At 37.2% G+C, this 20,540-nt stretch overlaps 1 protein-coding gene across 1 annotated transcript in view; it reads right to left on the minus strand.

Moving 5' to 3' along the window:
- Nucleotides 1–470: 470 nt before the first annotated feature.
- Nucleotides 471–20,540, minus strand: part of Plcb1 (phospholipase C beta 1) — a 661,556-nt gene continuing 641,486 nt past the window's right edge. Inside the window, exon 33 of the mRNA XM_070006762.1 lies at nt 471–486. The gene's annotated coding sequence lies outside the window, so the exon portion shown is untranslated. The remainder of the gene's footprint in view (nt 487–20,540) is intronic.

Raw genomic sequence — 20,540 nt, forward strand, 5'->3', positions numbered from 1 at the left:
TCTCCTGATGGTTTTGCTCCTTTATGCGGATGGCTGCGCCTCTTGCAGCTCATACTTTCTCTTCCTACAGCTACAGAGACAGGATGCTTCAGTCACCACACTCAGAGAGAGGGCAGGAACATGGCCGACGTATAATTGCCCACAGGACCACAAAACCACTTCTTCAATTGTTTGAAGCCAACTACATACATTTACAAAGGTGCACAAACCATAAAGCTTACGTGCCCACGAGTACAGAAGTCTCTTGTACATCCTTCCAGTTACAGCTCCCCTACAAGGATAATGATGTCCAACTTGGTAATTAAGTACTCCTGTTTTGTACTTCATAAATTAAATCATACAGCATGTACTCTTGGCATTTTACTTCTTTGTCTCAACGTTTTGTTTGTGAGATTCATCCATGTTCGTCACATCCACTTGAGCTCATTCATGCTGATTGTTATGCAGTCATCTTTCATTCTCCATGGGGCTTTGGTGCCAGGACTTCTGAAAGAGAAATACAAAAGAGCATACAGGGACAGATGCTGAAGTCCTTTATATAAATAGTTTAGTATTTATGTATAATCTATACACATCCTCCCATATATTGTAAATTATTTGCAGATAACATAATAACTACTACAATGTAATATTACACTGTATAATTTAGGGGAAAATGACAAGAAAAATGCCTGTACATTGTTAGTATAAGTATTAAACTTTTCAATAATTAAGTACATGGTGGTTGAACCTGTGGACACCAAGGACCAACTGTATAATATTTCATAGTAAAGACAGAATGATAGAATTTACTTACAGATCCTGTTGGGTTATGTCTAGTTTGATGCAATCTTTTTTTTCTGCTAGTTCTGGGGTTTGAACTCAGGGCCTTGCATTTGCTTTGCCAACACTCTACTGCCTGAAGCATCCTGTAGCCTAGCTTTTTACTGATTATTTTTGCGATGGAGTCTCATGTACTTTTCTGCACAGGCTAACTTTAAAACAGATTCAGCAGATCTCAGCCTCCTCCTGAGTAACTTAGATCAAAGGTTGTTATATGGGAATTCATTGGATTGCAAGATACAGAGAAGCCACATCTTGAGAGGTCGAATCTGGAATTTTTATTAGAAAGCCAGCAACTGCAAGCTGACACGTGTCCCCCCTCCAAAAAAAATTTTTTTTTTGGCCTCAAATACAGTTAATACTATTAGGAAACTGAGCCAGGAAGATAGTAAAGAAAGAGCAGAGAAACAATCTCAATCAACCAGAGTTGACAAGAGATGCCAATGTGACCTGAGGAGAGTCAGGAGACTTGAGGTACAATGCAAAATGGCAGCTGAGCTGCTGGGGCCTAAATAGGGTCATGGTTGGGGGCAGGCTCACGGGTAGCTTGAGAGCTCTAAGAATTTTATAAGCTCCTTGTACAGTTCTGGCAGGCCCAGGAACCTATTTTTTTAAGTCCCAGTCCCTGCCCCTGACTCTAGGAGTTCAGGCAGGCCTGTATCACCTGGGGGTAGGGGTAGAATTTCACCTCTAAGAGGTTTTGGAAAGTCCCTCATCCACCAAGATGCCAAAGTGGCCCCAGTTATACCCAGTGTCCATATTTCAAGCTATGAGGGTTTTTTAATGTATTTTTAAATTTTTTATTATGAAGATGATATACAGAAGGGTTATAGTTACATAAGGCAGGTAAGAATACATTTCTTTTTGGACAATGTCACCCCTATGAGTTTGAGGCTACATGCGAATCTGTTGTGAGGGAACTCAGTCTTGAGAAACAGGGTAGCCACATCTTGAAGGGTTGAATTGGGAGTCTTTATTGGAGAGCTGACAACTGCAGGAGGACTCCTGCCCAAAGACCTATAGTCTCTCTTATATACTTAACACCGTTAGAAAATTGAGCCTTGAGTGTAGGAGAAGAAAGAATGAGCAGAAAACCAATACCAACAAACCAGATCAACTCCAACAAAGAGCTGAAATGGGATACCATTGTGACCTGAGGAGAGCCAGCAGACAGGAGGCATGATGTAACGGCACCTGAGGCACTACAGTCCTAAAACCTTGCAAGTTGAAGGCCCAAGACTGACAGGCCCAGTCATCTAATTGCTAAAGTCCCTGCTCCTGCCTCTAGGAATTCAGGCAAGCTGGATCACCGAGGGGTGGAACTTCCCTGCCTCTACCATGAAGACAAGATGGCAACAGTTAAACCAAATTCTCTGTCAACCACCACACAGCCAAGATGGCACCAGTTAGACCCAGTATCCTTATTTCAAATCCAGAGTTTTAATTTCCAGTCCCAAACTCTTAGAGTTCCACATGTGAGGTCTAGCCATTCTCCTTAACTGATTGAATGTAAACAGATGTTGAAAGACAGAAAAGGATTTATTGAACAGACTAGGGTAATCTGATCTTTAGGTTTAAATAGACAAATAATTAGGACTGGGAGTGAAACACACTCATTGTTAAGCAATGTTATTAAAGTTGTTGCTTGATAGATCATTATCGATGTTGTAGTTCTTGAAGGTCAGGAAAAGTTCATATTGCTGTTATCACTTGAGTAGAACAATCTGGTTCCCATGAGATGATTAGTCTTGCTCTAGTGTGCAACCTCGTCACTGGAGGTAATTGTCCTCATTGGGGACGGTGGTCTATCCTGTAAGGCTTTTCTGTTTCTTAGGAAAACACAAAACATTCCCTGTCATAAAGATGCTATGGATCTGTCCTGTCCTTGCTGGATTCCAATGTAACTACAAACTGAATTGCTTAGAACGAGGAGATATACAAACATGGAGGCAGGGATAACAGGCTTTTCTCCTGTTTTCAATTAATTTCTTGGGCTCAAGTAGGGAGGCAGTGTTTTATTTTTAAAAAGCAGTTTTATATCCTTTACCCTTTGAATGAAATGATCTTACCTTTCTTTCATTAAGTATACACTTAGATTTCCGTTGTAAATATATCTAGAGTTGGAATTGCTGGGTCCAAAGGTTTACATACTTAGATACTATGGAGAAGTTTCCAAAATGATTGTGTTAATGTGTATTGTCACCAACACTCCAAGGGAGTCCCAGTTGCTCTGTACTTTGCCACTATCTGTATTTTCTATATTAAAAAAATTAGCCGTTCCTTGGGATTGTGTAGCATCACATTGTGCTATTTTCTATTTAACTTAACATGTTTTCATTAAATAACATATGGTGGGTTTAGGATTATGCTACATTTGGAAGAATATTTCTAATGTATTTGCTGGAACTCTTGGCTTAAAAATGAGATAAAATTGGAGCTTGGAAGGTGGCTCAGTAGTAAAGTGCTTGCCATGCATAGATGAAGCCCTGGGTTCGATTCCTCAGCAACACATAAGCAGAAAAAGTTGGAAGTAGCCCTGTGGCTCAAGTGGCAGAGCGCTAGCCTTGAGCTGAAGAGCTGAGGGTGAGTGCCCAGGTAGAGAGAGAGAGAGAGAGAGAGAGAGAGAGAGAGAGAGAGAGAGAGAGAGAGAGAGAGAGAGAGAGAGAGAGAGAGAGAGAGAGAGAGAGAGAGAGAGAGAGAGAACGACTTAACTGGAACTAGCATAAGGTAAAACAGAGATTTGGTGTCCACATAATTAAGCAGTAATTTACATTCTTAGTCATTGAATCTAGCTTGGCCGTGTGACTTCCATTACTCTGCAGAATTTAGAAGTATGCCAGTACTGAGCCTAGACTACAGAAGCCATGTAAGCTTTCAATCCATTCTCTTGTCATGCGTCCCAGATGCCCTAGGAGCAAGCACAGGCAAGCCTGATGAAGGAAGACAGCTCATACAGGGCATGTCCCACCTGAAGCCTCAGCTGTGTGAGCAGTATAACAAGATCCATAAAGCCAATGCATGTAAGAGAACTTATTGAGACATAGACAAAAAATATTATCCAGTCAAGTCTAGCCTAAATTGTCTTCCCATAGAACTGTTAGCTAAATATGTTTATTGTTAAGTCACTTTATTTTAAGATTGTTTGTTTTGCTGGGTGCTGGTAGCTCATGCCTGTGATCCGAGCTACTTAGGAGGCTTCGAAATGAGGATTGCAATTCAAAGCCAGCTGGGGCAGCAAAATCTTCAATTAACCAATTAACCACGAGAAAACCAGAAGTGGAGCTGTGTCTCAAAGACACTAGCCTTATGACAAAATCCTTGGGAGTAGTGCCCAGGCCCTGAGGTCTACTCCTACAAAAAAAATTATTTTTAAGTGATTGCTAACTTACAATACACAATTTTTTTTTATTGCTGTCCCAAACAGTTACAGATTCCTTTAATCCAGAAATTTTTGGTAGAAAGAATAAAGCATTTACATGAAAATGTTAAAGACATATATAAAATAATGGCAAGGTATAAAGTACAAAAAATAAATAGTAGTGCTAATAAATGATTGTGGTGAGATTACATGAGATGTACTCACACAAAGCTTCTGGAAATTCAAAGATTTAATGGTGCCATGAGGAAATGAGGACATGAAGAAAAGATAATGAAAGCCATTTCCGGTGATGATGCTTGAACATGAAAGTGAGCAGGACAGGTGCAGGGACAAACAAAAGATCTATATAAAGCCAATGTGTTAATAGCAGGAGTAGAGAGGAGGGATAGGAAGAAATGGGGTTCTTTGAGTGAATGCAGGAAAGAAAAGCACAAACAGCCAAATACAGACATATAATGTTGACCCATCCCTTAGATTATGAAAATTTAAAAACAATTGCTTTGGAAGAAAGCAGAAGTAGTTTTAATGTTTTTCTTCTTTCTTGTCTCCATTCTCTCTACAATTTAATTCTTCCCTTGCCTGTATCCATCTCTATCCACTGGTAGATGTAATCATTTTCTTCACTCATCAAATCAGAGATAGTCTTGTGATTTACATTGCATTATAGAATGAGATGGGGTGAGGGTACAGCATTCAAGGTCTCCACTTCTACTATATGAACAAGAAATATGCAAACATAAGCCTTCACCGTAGGCTTTTTCTAAGGGAGTACCTGCCCCTTTCTCTCATACAGTGTAATGGCCACAGATTCAACAGGGAGATCAGTTAAGATCAGAAAACTATCCAGATGAGCCCAGTCTAAAATGCTAAAGAATCATCAACCAAGCAAAGACTGTTACTTTAAGATACTACATTTTAGATTGCTTATTACATAATAAAAGTGAATGGCTCAGATGCCAATGCTGAAAACTGGTCATTTCTCATAGAAGTCTGAAATAATATAATTCTTTGGGAGTGGGGGAGGCGGGGAAACAACATTATATGGAAATAACAGACCTCCATTTCTATATGACAACTGTGACCCAGGTGGATCTATTTCTTTTAGGTGAAAAGGTGAGAATCAAATTTTCCACAAAGTCTACCACTCCCTATTGTTTTACACTGGTCTTAATGTACTCATTTACATGGTCCCTATCTGAATATTTATTTGCAGCTAAAGTAGTGGTAATATTTTGTAGGAGATATGAGGACAGAATGACCTGACAGGCTCTTCTGGTATAATTTAAGACTAAGGATTGTGGAGGCAGAAAGCTAAGCAGTTGAAAGTTATAGAAAAATATTGGCAAAGGAAATTCAGAAGACTCCATAAGATGAAATATCAAAGGACCTTGAAATTAAATGTTTTATCTTGAAGGAAATGAATAAATTAGAAAAAATGGCTGGAAAAATTTTCAGTAACCACAATAAGAAAGGTAGAAAGAGAAGCTAATTTTGAGGACACACACACACACACACACACACACACACACACACACACACACACACACACATTCCAACAGTCCTTTTAGAAGATGATTGCTATTCACTGTTTACCATAGCCAAGCTGTATTTTTTTTTATTTCTCTACCATTTATCTTGTATATAAGTTTACCTGATTTGGGGAGCACAAGGGGAAGCACAGAGATGGTGGGACCATTTTTGTGAACCAATTCATCAGTGAAACCCAACGGACACTATGCTAGAAATGAACTATACAACTTGTCGGGGATGGAAGTTGGGAAGGGAAAAACGGGGAAAGAATGAGGAGGGCAGTTCAAAAGGAAATGTACTCATAACTGACCTATGTAACTATAACCCCTCTATAGATCACCCAGATGCCCCTCATTGGACAAATAGATCAAGAAAATGTGGTATATATACATAATGGAATTCTACTTATCCATCAGAAAGAATGATATTGTACCATTATTAAGGAAATGGAATGACTTGGAAGAAAATTGTAATAAGTGAAGTAAGTCAAATCCAAATAAACATAGGTTGCATGTTTTTCCTCATTTGTGGTAGCTAGAATGAGCCTATAAATATACAATTAAAGACATTAAATGATTAAACACACATGCACGCACGCACACACACACACACACACACACACACACACACACACACACACACACACACACACAGGGACATGATAAATTACATAGGTCTCTAGATATTCACCCATTAAGACCAAAAAAGGATATGCGTAGAAGCAGATCACAAAGGCTCAATGACTATGTGCAGATGATCATATAAAACAATTTTTATGAAATAAAATGCAAGAGAAGGTGAAACAAGATTTTTTTAGTTGCTGTTATTTTTTTTGTTTTCTTCCCCTTTGTCTTGTTTGTTAGTTTGTCTTTGGGAGGTAAGAAAGGGCACAAAAAAGGTGGAACCAAGGGTGAACAAATATAACAGTGGTACTCACTAGACACTATGTGGAAAATGAACCGTATGGGTGGGGATGGGAGGGGAAGTGAAGGAAGAGGAGTCATAGTTCAATAAGAATTGTACTCATTACTTGACTCCTGTAACTGAAACCCCTCTGTCACCTTTACAATAACAATAACATTGAAAAAAAATTATTGCTAGTAATGCAGAGTATGCAGTTAATAGTATCTACGTGTGGGGGGGGGGCGGGCAGGGGCACTCCTGCGGCTTGAATTTAGGGACTAGGCTCTGTCCCTGAGCTTTTCTGCTCAAGGTTAGCTATCTATCACTTCAGCTACAGCTCCCCTTCTGGCTTTTTTTTTAGATTAATTGGAGATAAGAACCTCTCAGACTTTCCTTCTCAGACTCAGCCTCCTGAGTAGCTACTGTTACAGGTGTAAGTTACAAACACCCAGCAATGCAATAGCATCTATTTCTAATGATGGGTTAGTTGCTTAGAGAATGTTTAGCTCACCACTCTCAGGATCTCAGGTTCTTCTGCACTAGTGTGAGTAAGATGTTGATAATTTTTTCTGTTGCTGAAGTAATACTTCCTCCAGCACTAACCATTTAAAATAACCACAAACATTTTCTTATTGTCTCCTATAGTTCTGATGGTTGACAGAGCTCAGCATGACAAGATATCTCGCAGAGCTTAATGAAATTCTAACTCACTATAGGGTATCTGGGCATATTCTAAGTTGAAAGAATCGTAGAAATCCATATGCAGAAAGATCACTTTGAACTTCCCTTGCTCCTCTGTCCAAAAGCAGCTCATATGATCTTTATGTGAGAGGTCTAATAACATGGAGGAAAGGAACATCTTTGTCATCAAGCCAGAAGAAGACAAAGAAGAATCTTTACAAATAGATTTTGATGAAGTTACCCTGGATTTTTACCTTTAGCTTAGACTCTTCCTTTTTCCTATCATATTTCATTATATTTCCTATCATATTTCCTTCTTCATTAAGTCTACTATTCTGTTAAAACTCCTAAGTTTACCTACTTCCTTTGATCTTCATTTCCTAATGCAGGTTCTTGCATTGTATAAAATTTGTGTTTAATAAATGTTTGTTTTTCTCTTTTTTAGTATGGCTTTAAGTTACAAGGACCTCAGTGAATGTAGGAAGATATGGTAGTTTTCCTTTTCAGTCAGATTATGACCAAGACAGAAGTCATCTGAAGGCTTCCTCAGGCATAGGTCTGGTAGTGGGTACAAGTTGTTACCTGGGAGATCTCCTGGGGATATCAGCTGGAAAGTTTGCATACAGCTTCCCCATACTGACTGGGTTTTCTCACAGCTTGGATACTAGGTCCCAAACACAAATGTTCCAGTAAATGAAAGCAGACAATTAATGTCATTATTATGATGTAGTCTTAATGATTTCATACTGTATTGGTTAAGGTACCCATAAAAGATCTTCTCAAGGTCAAAGTGAGAAGTCATGGGTCTCACTGCTGCATCACAATGTCAGGAGTGAGATTTGCTAGTTGAATGGTAATTTGGCCACACACAAATCCCGGAAACAATTCAAAACAGGATATATTTCTGGATTCTTATTTTAATATGCTTTTAAAGATTGACCAAATCATGAGTCCATTACTCAGGTAATGGACAATGAAAAGATCAGAAATTTGGGTTTAGTGTCAATGAGTATAACTTGAAATGAATTTCTGCCTCAGGAATAAAAATATAAACTCAAAATTGTAGAATTGTTTTCCTGGATCAGATCAGTATGAAGCACCTCCAGACAAAAATGAATTAAAAACATTCCATAGATTATTTTTTTAAAAAACTTAACCTGCTTAATGTACCCAGACAAGAAGACTGTCTATGTGAGTCCTGATTGTGTGTTCTGGGTTCTTCCAAATATTCAGTCTCTTTAGTTTTCTTAAATGTAGTTATTGATATTTCTGTCATTATAACATCTTGCTAAAACCTATTAAGTCTGAATCTGAAATATGCAAACATTCCATCAACTTCTATGGACTGAAACACATGCTTCAAACTAAAATTTAATGCTTTTCTTAAATGTTTCTCTTTCCTTCTCCTAAAATCTTAAAACTAAGCATTCCAGAATATTTAATCATATATCCACAATGATTATCTAGGCTAATTTAAGCAGGAGAATAATATATTCAAAGGAAATTTTGGTCAAAACAATCTTTTTAGTCTTTCATACATAAATGCATATAAAAACAAGTCGTAGTTCAAGTTTGTGTTGATTATCATCTGAATGATATCCTCTATTTCCACTATACCCCTTAGCTGTCTCCCTAAAACTACTTCTCTGTGACAGGATCTAGGGCTCTGCTAGTTATTTAAAATTCTGAGCAGCTTGGTGGGAATGTTTAAGAGAAGCATTTAAAATTCTCATTTAAAGCATATCACTACTATCCCTGTTGCTATCATCATCATCTTTAAAAAACACTAAAAACTTAGTGTTCACAAGCACTCTGTACGAAGTAAAGAATGAACTAAGTAGTCCCTTAATTCTAGGAAGGAGAGCTTAGGCTGACAAGGCAGAAGAAACAAACCACAGGATGAAATAATTTCACTAATTTATGAAGAGTGATTGTTTTTATACATTCTACCCAAACACTTCTTTTGCCCAGATCAACATGTCTAAGAAAAGGGAGTGGGCTTAGGAATTGATGGCCTCTAATCTATTACAAATCCAAAGAGAAGGACAAAGGGCCTGAAAGAGGCTGGTGGAGATTTTGTTATCTTTAGACATTAGCTACTTCTGGTACAGTTGAAACATCATCACTGAGGCCTGTGAACTGGTCTTTAACCACCATCTTTTAGCTCCGAATCTTGTTAAAACTCAGATTCTGATTTAGTAGGTCTTGATGTAACACTCTACTTCTATCAAATCTCAATTTGATGTACATGGATCACACTTTAAGGAGAAATGATCTGGAGAAATCTTTTTACCTGATTATATCTAACTGAATAGGACAAGTGATCTTTGGTAATAGCTGGCTGATCAATTATAAGTAAGAACATTTTTTTCCAACCTCTTAGTTAATAATGGTAAGCAAGGATATTTATTTGTTAAAAATCTCTCTGTGTATATATTTTTTAATCAACTATATGATGTAAATAGAACATAATAGACAAAGCTGGGTGCCGGTGGCTCACGCCTGGAATCCTAGCTACTCAGAAGGCTGAGATCTGAGGATTGTGGTTCAAAGCCAACTAGGGCAGAATAGTCCATGAGACTCTAATCTCCAATTAACCACCAGAAAACTGGAAGTGGTACTGTGGCTCAAGTGGTAGAGTGCTCACCTTGAGCTGAATAGTGCAGGAACAGTGCCCAGGCCCAGAGTTTAAGCCCCATGACCAACAAAGAAAAAAAGAAAAAAAAGAACATAATAGACATAAAAATAATGTATGGATAATATTTTATACAGTGTTCTATTAGTATAATATTCATTATTACATATTCTAATATATGTCACATATATCTTATTATAATTCCACACTAAATAAAATTTGCCTGCTATACCAATGTGGACCAAATTTCATATTTTGGTTTTAAAAAAGAAAATACAAAGTAACAATTATTTTACAAAGTAACTTTATTTCACTCATTTATTAAATTAGTAAGTATTTATTCAGGATTAATCATTGTCTTAGACATTGGGAAATAAACACAGAATCCTACTCTAGGATAGAGGATGAGGATTAAGAGTCTAATACAAGAAAGAAATGTTTTTTTAGTAGCACATCAAGTTTGATAACATATTTTTGCTGAATCCAATTTCTATATGAAAGGAAGAGTCTGAGTCATTATTGAGCCTGAGAAGATATTTCAGTTTACAAACACATTATTGAAACTAACAAAAATGCAGATCCAAAATGAAAAGGAATTCCTATCCTGATAAACATGTGACTCCAGCAGATGGTTGCTCACTAATAAAAGAGACTATCTAATAGTGAAATTCTCTTTTGTTAAATAGCTTAAGTGAACAAAATAATGCTGCCAATTTCTAAGCAATTGTCGGATTGGATCTGTGTGTGTGTGTGTGTGTGTGTGTGTGTGTGTGTGTGTGTGTGTGTGTGTGTGTGTGTGTGTGTGTTTAAATAGTGTATACTTCTTTCACTTTTTCTGAGGTCCTTTATTCAACATGTAAGTTGGAATTGTGGAAAGTAGCTGAGTATTTTTTTCTTTCTCCCTCTCCTGGACAGGCAATAGCTGCTGTGAAGAGTCTTAAAAGCAACTTTTGATCTTGTCCATATAAAAGCATCTTTCCTCTAAAGTGATCTGATAAGTTTCATTCTCTCTCTGATACTCTCTGGTCAATAACTGCAAGTTATCAAGCCTCCCAGGAATGCTACCAGCACTTACAGAAACTTTGTGAGCACAACAATACAATATAATGCAATACAATGTAATACAGCAATACAATATAAAACAGCACAATGCAATGCAATACTGAATATAGCATCATATAACACAATACAATAATACAATACAGTACAGTGCAATACAATACAACATTCCCTTTAGGTGTTTGCATCATCAAGAAGACATCCCTTCCAGTGAGCTGTAACCTGGTGGTATCATGGTATCATGATACCACCTTTGTTCATCCTCCATCTCTTCCTCAGTTAGTACTACAGACTGCCCAAGCTAAGTAGTCATCCAATCACCTCCTCTGGATTTGACACCATATTGGATAAATGATGATCTAATTGGTACTCTGAATAGAATGCACTTGGGACCAGACATTTCAGGCACTGTTTAGATAATCAGTGAAAGCAGGTAGAAGAAGCAGAAGCTTGTTTATAAAAGCTACCAACATGCAAGCCTGTGAATGGAATTCAAGCATAGAGGACATGTCCCAGAGAGCAGGTTCCTGGTTCCTTGGGATTTTTTTTTCCCTTGGTGTAGGTAATCTGGGCAGTTTAACTTGTCCTCCATCAGCTTTTAAATTAATCTGTCCTCATTTTCCAAAGCAGGTAAATCTATAATGCATAATGTCCTGCCTGTGGAAATGATACTATTTCCCAAACGCATTTCAGTGGACTAACACTGTATGAGTCAATGTCCTGTCTCAGATTGTTATAACAACACACACATGCACACACACACACACACACAAACAACACACGCACGCACGCACACACACACACACACACACACACACACACACACACACACACACACACACACACACACACACACACACACTGATAGCTTAAACAATAAATGCTTATTTCCCACCACTCTGGAGATAGGAATTTCAAACTTAAGATGATAGAAAGTGGACATTTAAAAAAATCTCTTCCTGGTTTACCAATGACTGTCATTTTTTTTATCTTTGAATTGAACAGGAAGGGGCTTTTAAAAAAAGAAAGAGAGAGACAGAGAAAAGACAGAGAAACAACAAGAGACAGTCACATAGAAACAGAGAGATCTTTTCTCTTCTCTCTGTGTCCTTTCTTCTAAAAGTACTACTCCTATCATGAAGAACCACATATTTCAAAAATGGCCTATTTAGGTGGTTGAGATAATTAACAATTGGCACAGGTTTATGGTACCCACAGATGTTCAGGTTTTTTGTTTGTTTTTTGCTGTTTTTGTCCATCATGGGGCTTGAACTCTGGGCCTGGACGCTGTCCATCAGCTCTTCAGCTCAAGGCAAGAACGCTACCACTTGAGCCACAGCGTCACTTCTGGTTTTCTGATGGCTTATTGGAGATAAGAGTCTCATGGATTTTTCCTGTTGGGTTGGCTTTGAACTGCGATCCTCAGATCTCAACCTCCTGAAGTAGCTAGGATTACAGGTATGAGCCACTGGCACCCAGCTGATGTTCAGTTTTTAATTTTGTTACATTATTTAATCCTGACAATAATACTTTGAGGTAGCATTTTTTAAATCTTTTTTGTGACTGGGAATATGGTTCAAACAACCAAGAAACTCACTCGAATTCAGGCAGCTAGTTAACTGCTGGGACTAAGATTTGCACCACACTTTCCAGTAACAGTTCTGCTTCCTTAATCACAGAGGAAGCCTTTGGTTACAATCTCTGACCAGGGGAGCTTGAGAGAATTAATGACTGTTGAGATCGATATGAATGATGATGATGACTCACATTTGTATTCCTATCTACTCACAAAACTGAGATTTTGAGGATCACAGTTCAAAGCCAGCCCAGGCAGGAAAGTCTCATCTCTAATAAACTACCTAAAAAGCTAAAAGTGGAGCTGTGGCTCAAGTGTTAGTGCACTAGCCTTGAGCAACACAAGCTCAGGGATAGTGCCCAGACCCTGAGTTGAAGCCCTAGAATTAGCACAAAGAAAGAAAGAAAGAAATTTGAGTCTGACCACAAGACACATTCTTCCTGAGACATAGTCATGCTCCATTTCCCAAGGAAGGGATATCCCTATTTATCTGTTCACGTCCCAGGCCTTTAAGAATTACTTTAGGAAAAATAAATGAAAAAAGGAACATGGAAGAAGTCAGTTTGCATAAACAACTTCTATGATATGTAGGACTTAGAAAAGAGGGAGGAGGAGTCTATCACGTTATACAAAAGAAAAACAAAAACAAAATGTTGCCCCTATCTGTCATGTCTCACTGAGTTTTCTCTGAAGAGTTCAGTTAATTTATGCTTATTCTTTTGATGTGGGATTTTGTGTTTTCTTAGAATTGGCCACATGATGCTTGATTATCTCTGAGTTAAACAGTTAATAAACAATCAATGGGCCTGTGTTATTGGGCAGGCCACTGGTGACTGATAAGTATTCTTCAAGATTTTCATGCAGCCTGTTTCTTAAATCTTCTGCAAAACATTAGGTAATAGGTGGAGTTCCCCTATGCTCAGCCTTGAATTGGCAACAGAAGTACTTTATGTGGTGGCTCTTTAACAAAAGGATATTTATAGGAGCTGTGGCCAGAGGTTTCTGTCACCTTGTGTCTTTTTACTCAGCCTAAAAGTACTCACCACGAGTGAACAGACTAAAGTAAGAAATCACCCAAAGGTAGCTTCTACATGCAGCTTTCTTACGTTAGGCATCTGTCTGCTTATCCACTTGGGAATTTTGACTGCATGTATTCCATTATAGAACCCACCCAAACTATTGTGTTGCCCGCTGAAGGGAACAGGGACCGAAGACAAGAGAAGGCCTTGGAAGTAGGGCCCCAATGGATGGAAAAACCTCATGGTCGTTGCTCCTGAGTAATTACTTAATCATCTTAAATGAAGCAGTTTGAATGTCTTAGCTAAGGTCATTAGCTGTGTATGGAGCAAAGGCTTATTTTTAAAGTTTTGAGGTAGCCAGTGGAATGCTTTGTTCCTAATTTAGAGCACTTGTCTTGAGAGTTCCAATTCTTTGGCATCTGCTGCCACCCACCACGTGTTCTGCTCACAGCAGGCCAGAATCCACTTGTGGTGATGTCTCAGAACCCCTCTGTTCCATAGGGAGCCAGCAAAGCCTGGGAGAGAGGTGGTTCTGGGCTTATGTAGGGAAGGACCCAACTTAATTTTTTTAAACTTACATTTGTATAGTTGATATACAGAGGAGTTACAGCTACGTGAACCAGGAACAATCACTACACTTCTTTCTGAACTATTTCTCCCCTTCCATCATTCTCTTTCCCATTCTTTCCCTTCCATCCCCACTCATAAGATATCCAGCTCATTTTCCACATAGCGTCTAGGAGGTACCACGGTTGTATTTGTTCATTCTTGTTCCACCTTTTATGTGTCCTCCCTTTCACTCCCAAATACAAACCAACAAGACAAAAGAAAAAGAAAAAGAAACCCAGCAACAATGGCAACTAAAGAATGTAAGGGGAAACAAAGGAGGAAGCAACAATGCTTGAAAAGAAATGTACTCATTATCTTGCCCATGTAATTGTTAACCCCTCTGTATGGTATTTTCACAATTAAAAAAATAAAAATAAACAAAAAAAAACAAAAAAATAAAATATCTCTATTGTTTCTCCTAAAAAAATAAGAATGTCTCTTGGTTCCTTTAGTTGGAGTTCATTTAATAGACTATTATTTTGTATGATCACCTGTCCATAGCTATTGAGCCTTTGTCTGGGACCCAGCTTTTTCAAGTGACATTTAATGTATGAAGGTTAGGATTAATTTCAGTAAACATGCATTCACCTCCTTCCCTGCTTTCTGTTATGGTTGGAATGGACTTTCTGACAGTGCTGAGTTTGGGATTGGCCATGTGTCTTGTGTTGGCCAATGAAGTATTCTTAGATGGCAAGGTGAAAAGAGACTTTAGCTGAACTTGGGCTGTTAGGGTTGGCTGTTGAAGTGTTGGGATCTGCTTAGAGAAATTGTGATTGGGTAGATCTTGCTACTTCTCACTGAGTTTTGGTTCAAAATACAAGGGGAGAAGAGGTGATCCAAACTTTCCAACAGCCTAATGCAGAACCATCCAGGTGAGCCTAGCATAGATTAACCAGTGTGGAAGGGTAATTCAAATGCTTATTGGTATGTTATTTGGATATCTATTTGGATACATATGCATATATACATCCATGCATACATGCATGGATGTATACATATATGCATAGATATGCTGTAATAGTTGTCTAAAATTTCTTCATAAAAAATAGTAAAGACACTTTAATAAACATAAATCTTGAATTCTGAGACAAGGGAAAGAAATGGCTTGTACCACAATGGCTTGATTTCCTTCAAATGGGGATGACAGCTTCTCCTCCCAAAGAGAGCCCATTAGATAATCAGGCATGGCAGACACCCAAAAGAGGTAGCAGAAAATATAAATTAAATGATTTGGGTCCATAAACCTAGAGATTTCATTGTAATTCTCTCTTTCAAAGGGGTTACCTTAAAATTTGTCTGACAAGTTTGGAATGTAACTTGCCAAGTTTAGCCTTTTCACTTCTTTTGAAGGAAAAAAACTCCATAGTATCAGAACATATCAAGCCCTTATTCTGATAATAAGAAATATGGGAGTTAAGTATTTACTCCTTCCAGGCTGGATATGTGCTTTCTGCTTCTCTGATGTCCACCCAAGTTTCTTTTGCTCAGGTTTATCTGTCATGTATTTTGGTTTATGGTCTTACCCTTGTAGCACTGAGCTTTATAACATGTACTAGATCAACAACTCTTACTCACTGTAAGGAAAACCACAGAAGTAAAGCAGGACTCCTGGAAACAGCTCAGTATATATACTCAAAATGGTGATGTTAAACCTGTTCTGTTCAGGATGTTCCTAACTACTATCTTCTGTCCAGGGCTAATACATCAACTTGCATAAAACATTGTTAGACTGTTTCTGGCAATCAATACTGGCTTGACTTAGCTGGAATCTCAGCTGAGTCTGTCAATTATACAACCTCAAATGGCTTCTCTATACTGTCTAGGCTTGCTCACCAAATGGTAGTCTCTGGGTAGTCAAACTTCTTATATGATGGCTTAGAGTACCCTGGGCTGCATGTTGTATCTCTTAACTAATTTACCCTAAAAAACCACATGACATCATTGCTGATTCAGTTGGTGACAATTCTTCCCAGATTCAGATCACACAGCATTCATTGACTGCTTCAACTGCTTCAACTCAATGCTAATTCTTCAGTACCAAGAACTTCTGTGACCTCATTCTCCTTTATATTTTTACCTCTCTACTTGACAATGTAATGTACTAGTACTCATATATTCTAAGAAATCTAAGTCATGCATGGTCTATTGAATGTCTTATTAAATCTTGGAATTATATACAAAATCTCTTTTTTTGCATGTCTGTAAGAGTTGTCTGAAGCAGGAAGAGTGTAGCCCGTTTACTGAAGGACATGAGATATCATTCAAAGCACCATTATAAGAGTGTGAGAATCAGTCTTGGAAACTACAGTTAGGAACAACTTTAAAATTATGCTATAGATTGCTCCAGGGAGAACCTTGCTGGCCACTCCTGAGCAGACTTATTGCACTTCACCCAGTATGATAAACCAGAACCTCGGACCCCTGTCATGTCTGACATCTTCTTGTCTTTTTCTCTAAATTAGACAGATTAGGATCAGTGCAGGGCCTGCTCCTTCTTGTCATTTAAACTCAAGTAAATGTCTTATACATTCATACCTGTATACATAGTTGATCTCAGGCCATGTGTCTGTACTAGTGTTGAAAGGTACAACAAGGCCAATCTAATAATTAGTTAGTAAAAATCAGGTGACTATCAAAGTGGTAGTTTACCAGTACTTTTGTTCCATTTTAGTCTCTATTTGGTATGATGATGCAGTATAGTGGTATGGTGATAAAGATGATAAAGTTGTTTGAAGAATGAGGATGTTCTTGAATGCTGGTAGCTCATGGCCTGTAACCTTAGGCTACTCAGTAGGTTGAGATCTAAGGATCACCATTTGAAGCCACCCTGGGCAGGAAAGCCCATGAGACTCTTATTCCAAATTAGACACCTAAAAAAACAGAAGTGAAACTGTGGCTCAAAATATTGAGTGCTAGCATTGAGCAAAACAAGCTCAGGTACAGTGTCCATGCCCTGAGTTCAAACCCCATGACCAACAACAACAAGAAGTAATAAATGAGGATGCCTTTTTTGATAGATTTTGTTTGTTTAACTTCTACTTAGATAATACAATGGCAAAATTGAAAGAAAATAAAAATCATAAAAAGTATTAAATAAGAATTTGTTCTTAAAATTAAATAAGAATTAAGTAATTCTTATTTAATTTTTATTTAATATTATTTAATTTATTAAATAAAATTAAATAAGAATTTGTTCTTACAAATGTGACTTTGAGTAAGAATATATCAGTTCAAAGTTGTTTAATTTCTAAAACTTGAAATATAAGCAACTCTCCTAGAAAATCATTGAATATTCATTGCATTAAAAAATCAACTTTGCTCATTGTTTATTGTTACAGTTGGCAAGAATGTAGATTCTATAAAGTATCTATGACTAGAACTTAAAACCATCTCAAAATGAGATACACTGAAGAGGAAGTGTTTTGAACAAGATTTTGTAGTTGTTAGTAACTGCTATATAACAAACCACCACCAAACAGTGGTTAACACCAGCAATCCTTTATGAATGCTTACAAATAATCTGTTGTGTTGGTATAATTCAACTCCTTACCTGGGCATAGCTACTGTTTTTCTAGATGGCTTAGCAAATCTTGGTTTGGTTCTATTGACACTTACATTGAAAACTGGGTCAATTCTGTTTCACAAGGCCTTTCATCCTCCAGTGTATTAATACAAGACTGTCGTCATAGTTGAGTCAGTGTTCTAAAATGGATGTAGTTTAGGAATTATAATAGTGAGATAATCTCACTTCACTAGCCAAAACCCCTATTATGGATATTCCAGATTGAAATGCATGCACGAGACTGGAAGAACATATTATCTCTTGTTGACAGAAACTTCTAAGTCAAGCCACACAATTACAGGTAGCCTATAGAGAATTAGTGCCATTATTGCAATTAATCAACATGTTATTTATTTATTTATTTATTTATTTATTTATTTATTTATTTATTTATTTATTTAGGGTCTGGTTGTGAGCCTGAACTCTGGGCCTGGGTGCTGTCCTTCAGTTCTTCAGCTCAAGGCTAGCGCTCTACCACTTGAGCCACAGCACCACTTCTGGCTTTTTTTTTTCTGCTTATATGGTACTGAGGAATCAAACCCAGAGCCTCATGCATGCAAGGCAAGCACTCTACCACTAGGCCACCTTCCCAGCCCTATGTTATTTATTTTTAAAATAAAAGTAATAAGAAAGTCTATTATACCAGGCATATGGGAGAGAGGGGGGGCGGGTTATGTGGCATAATATTTCTTGGGAAGATAGCACTTCACTCATCTAACCAATATTTTGAGATTGTCATCCATTGTCCTAGGCTACTGTGAACCTTGAAGAATAAAATCAATATTAAACTGTTTTTTAGGCAAAGAGGTGATTCAGGCTCAGATTTTATATTTCTTTCCAGAATACCATTAATTTCTAAATTGATAATAAAACTTCTATTTTTAAAAAATCACATAGTAAGTCAGGAATAATGTAGGGTGCATAAATTAAAATTGGCTGTGGTGAGAATAATTGACTTCTCAGAGGTGCAGTCAACAGGGAACTGTCAGGATAGATGAGTTTTACATATCTTGGAGAGAAATTGGAGCTCTAAGTGCTAAATTTAACCTACAAGGATATATATACATTTGACAACTTGAAAGTCTTTAGTGTATAGAAAGAGTTTTTGGCATTTCTATCTGGGATCTATATTTCTATCTAATTGTAATTTCTGCTGAGACAGGTGAGTGAGGCTAAAAAGTACTCCCCTTATGACACAGGAACCACTCACTTTTAGAGTTTGATTGACTACTTTCCCAGGAGATAGCAAAAAAAATTTGTATTATCCTGTTGCAGCATCTGATCTGGGTAATGTCAAAAGAAATCATAAGGAAAGCAGTTGAAAACTTTCAAATAAAAATTGGATAACTCTTCTAAGAAAACAATAAAAATACAAGATAAAATAGAAAACACTTTTTCCTTAAGGAGAATGTAACAACAATAAAATAGCATGTACTTATCAGGTGAAAATCTAAGGGAAAGCTGGAGGAGCAGTAAGCAGAGCACAGAAGTCAATTCATTCTAGCTACCAATCCAGGAAAATTTGAAGTTCAATTTTTATAGCTTCATAAGACAGCAAAAATAAAAATCTTAAGAGTTCATTTAAATCATTTAAAGCTGAGTGCTGGTGGCTCACACCTGTAATCCTGGCTACTCAGGAGACTGATTTCTGAGGATTAAGGTTCAAAGTTAGCCCAGCCTAAGGAGGAAAGTCTGTGAGACTCTTATCTCCGATTAACCACTAGAAAACTGGAGGTGGAGCTGTAGCTCAAAATGGTAGAGTGCTAGCCTTGACCCAAAGAATTCAGGGACAGAACCTAGGCCCTGAGTTCAAGCCCCATGACTGATTAAAAACAACAACAACAACAAAATAACACGGTTTAACAGAAGGCCCTTCAGCCTTAAACCTGGTGCCCCAAAGGGTTCTAATTAGGATATAGGGAAAGAAAAAGTAATTCTATCATTGTCTTTATTAGTCTTCATAGCAAGTTTCTTTATTTTCATCTAAGGAAAAATTTCCCAAAGAGATTGTACCTGTAAATGAGTTCCAGAAAAGTTTTCATCCTTAAAATGGCCTATCACATACTTTAGTGGCTCAAAAACATTAAAATGCAAAACAAAAATACAAACAAACAGTAAAGGGACCTAGGTTGTACACTCACATAGACACCAAGTAGAAACAGATAGCATTTCCTTCTTATATCACAGAGAATTCCAATTAATTCATTTTTTTCATGGAAAATAAGCATTCTAAAATAAAATTGAAACATATAAGTAAATAATATCCAATAGGTAATATGTGATAGAAACCAATTTATTAAACAGATAGATACAAAATATCTTTTTCTGAATAAAGGAAAGACAAATGGACAGTCTTCATAGAAGATGATGAAAGTACCTGAACAACATTAAAATAATGTCAAATATGCAGTGTAGAAGAAAAAATAGTGCAATAGTCAAAATTAAAACAACAACAAAAATAAAACAAGGCCACAGATTTAGTAGTAGATTACACACAGCTGAAAAGAGAATCCATGAATAGGAAAATCACTACATATGCAATCTGTTTATTCTTAGATTACGTGAGGTTTTGACAGGAATTTAATAAGATAACATAGGTTATGGTCTCATTTTTCTATTATTAGAATTCCACACTTTATAAGTAGAAAATGCATTATAATAGACTGGATTACCAAGAGCTATTGGTATAGAAATGGATGTATATAGTGTCAAGAACATTCAGGTGAAAATTCAGATATTCTCATTTCTTAAAAGTTGAGAAGTAG

The sequence above is a fragment of the Dipodomys merriami genome, unplaced genomic scaffold, assembly GCF_024711535.1.
Source record: "Dipodomys merriami isolate MVZ:Mamm:240054 unplaced genomic scaffold, mDipMer1.0.p SCAF_7, whole genome shotgun sequence".
Taxonomy (NCBI): Eukaryota; Metazoa; Chordata; class Mammalia; order Rodentia; family Heteromyidae; genus Dipodomys; species Dipodomys merriami.